The sequence below is a fragment of the Centrocercus urophasianus genome, unplaced genomic scaffold (assembly GCF_019232065.1).
Source record: "Centrocercus urophasianus isolate 14NV4802_14NV808 unplaced genomic scaffold, USGS_Curo_1.0 seq_10, whole genome shotgun sequence".
NCBI lineage: Eukaryota > Metazoa > Chordata > Aves > Galliformes > Phasianidae > Centrocercus > Centrocercus urophasianus.
In genome coordinates this window covers 33,685,690-33,688,926 of record NW_024884142.1, presented here as the reverse complement: position 1 = coordinate 33,688,926, position 3,237 = coordinate 33,685,690, and positions in this window count along the sequence as shown.

Genomic DNA, 3,237 nt, shown 5'->3' with positions numbered 1-3,237 from the left:
CTGCCCAGAGAGGTTGTGGATGCCCCATCCCTAAAGGTGTTCAAGGCCAGAATGGATGGGGCCCTGGGTAGCCTGGTCTAGTATTAAATGTGGAGGTTAGTGGCCCTGCCTGTGGCAGGGGGTTTGGAGATTCAGAATCCTTGGGGTCCAGTCCAGTCCTGGCCATTCTGTGATCTAAAGCTTTTTAATGAATCCTCTCTGTCAGTAAACAGTCCCAAGTGTTACGGTTGATATCAAGCAGCTCTAAGTAGTTTGAAAAGTGTTAATAAAACACTTAAAAAAAAAATCAAAAACAAAAACTTCCTGATGTCTCATCTGCTAGAACAAGTATACAGCAGTCTTTACTTGGCCTGTATTGTGCATCCTTTGTCTGTAAAGGGACAATAGGAAATGCTGAAAACATGTATTCAGTTCTGTGCAAAGGATGAAGCCCAGGCAGGCAGTAGCACTATGAGGAGAGAACACTTTATTCATGTTAGAGACAGGTAGAAAATTCCATGTTTGTTCAGTTGAACATAGGTGAGAAGGAAGCATTCTCCTGTCAGTCTACTGTGTGATATGCCAGAGGCTGTAGCTGTGGAAGAGTCTTCATTCAAAAACCTGATGTTTGGAACAAAACAGGAAATGTCTCAAAGACCTTCCAGGTTTCTCATGTGTTAACAAGTGTAATAATTCATAAAACATTGTGTTGTCTCAAATAAATGAATGTAGTTTTATGCGGTCAATAGATTTAGAGGTTTATATTTGTTAAGCAAAATAAAACAGCAGCTGTTGCTTTTTTTTCCTATTTTAGTTGTATACAGTCTAAAATAAAATTCCATTATTTTAAGAAGGATGTCCCATCTCTAGATATTTTCATTATGTGTAACGAATGAACCATAACATTTCATCCAGTAATGTTAGAAAGAACTATGACCCCTAAGCTGGAACTATTTTTGGGTAAGACATATAATTAAGCCTTAAAATAATGTAAAAGCCAAACACAGACGAGAACTCGGTAAAAAAAAAAATGAAGTTATACTCATGAAGTCCATGAAGTTATACTTCAAGGACTTTAAAATTTTGGCAGTCATTAATTTTTCTAGTCGTGTAACCCAACAAATTAAGAAAGATATTTTTGTTTTTCATTATATGTTATGATAATATATAATTTTCATTATATATTATGATAGTATTGTTTTCAAATAAGCACCAGAAGAATAATTTGAATTTAATATATCAATAACATAAAATGTGGGACAAATCAATGAAAAAGAAATGATAGTGTTAATGTAGAGACTGGTTTCTGAAGAGCTAAGGCAGCTCAATTCATCAGTGGAAGCATTTTATTTCAGTATTTGGTTATGGAATTAGGGGCAGGGTGTGATGTCATTTTCAGTTGTATGAATCCACCAGTTCTACCTGAACAGCTCCATGTGTGCCTTGCATTTTATCACCAGCTAATAGAAGCTGGTATGTTCCACTGCAACACACACAATTTCTATAAACTAAACTGCATGCTTTTGAAAGCCAACTCAAAGCAGAGCTTAAATCCTCCTGATAGCACTTCAGCAACCACCAGCATAGCTCTGATTTAACAGCTTGCTTGCATTTGCCCTGAGTTATCTTTGTAAGGATCCCAACACACTGAGTTCATTCTTTGTATTTTTCTATTGATTTTTCTACAACCTGTGTAAAGTAGAAGTATCATTTAGGCTCTTTGTTTAACTGCATTTCCTTGTGTTTTCCTCCTTAATCTTTGCAAATGGAGATCTTCCCAGTTATGGTAGTATGTTTGTTATCACTTCTTGTCACGTGATATTTATCTAGCTGTGACTGAGATACCACTGGTGTTTCTGAAACAGTGCTGGGTTCCTCTGTTATCGTTCTGCAGGTGTTGGATTTGCCATCTCATGAACTCTGGAATCCTCAGTAATTGTTGTTAATCTCCAAAACCAGCAACTGGGAATTTCCCCAGAAAGTTACCTATTGATAAACTGTTTGTATTCTTATTACAGGCAGAAAATATATTCAAAAATTTAAGAGGGGAAAACAGCTCACTAAATTATTTTTCTGCTTGGTTGGCTAAATCAACTTGACAATTCAAGTCCTAAAATGCAAAAGGAAATTATCAGGAATTATAACAACGTGGGACTGAAGCATTCTGTCAGTTACCAGGTTTGTGTCAGTAAGTACAACTGGTCTGTCCAAGAGTCTATTTTCAAATTATTATAGAAAATATAGATCATACTATTTAAATCTGCTAAGTAGAGTTTGCCTCCACAAATAGGAGGAGCTGATACAAAGGAATACCTTTTAACGTTTTCATATTTCATCACAAGTAGGATGAACAGAATAAAATATTGTGTGCTGTTTTTCTCCAGAATTGCACTAAGTAACTTATTAATTGGAGACAATAAAAAAAGGAAAAATAGTGACTTAAAAGAACTAAATGTTGCCCAGATATTGAACATAATATAATCTTATCCCAGAGTCCTAAACATGATTGTTCAACCATGTGTGTATTCTGCTGGAGCAGTATTTATTGTTACTTTTTCAAGCACACAGAAATTATCTACATTCTGTGGACTTGTCTTCTGCTTTTATTGATGTCTGAAAACATAGTAGCAGCAGCAAAGTATACTCGCACAGTAATCTTCAATGAAATGAAAAGGAAGGAAGAAAATTCAAACAGCAATATTTTGAAATATATTGACTTTCTTCAATAGTTTTCAAACATCAAAGGATTGTGTATTCTGTCTGCAAGTTAGTTTTCTGAATAAATTATTATTTGATTCATCTCCCTACGATCTATTTTTAGGCCTTTGGAATACTTTTGAAAGCAAAAGTCTTTTTTTTTCTTTTTTTCCCCTTTGGTTTGGATCATATGGTTTGGGATCTTACAGCTCTTTCTAGCTGCCTGGCAGATTCTCACACAATTAGCCTTCCAACAAATTCACTCTTGCTGGAACTTACTTCTTAGGAATTCCTCTGGTGCCCCATTGCACTAGCGAACGTCTGTATATTCTGCTGATCAAAGAGTGTCCCTCTTCATCCACTTATCAAATGGTTTATTTTTACATAAAGTGCCTGTTGACACCACAGCTGCATTTTCAAGCAAGGAAAGAGGAGAACTGCTGCTGAAAAGAAAGGATGATGTTAAAATTAAACTGTACATTTTTTGAAGTATATGTGGGGCCGTATCTGTGCCTTTGTGGGTTGTTGCTGTTTGACAGCCCAGCCAACTACCCTTGTAGT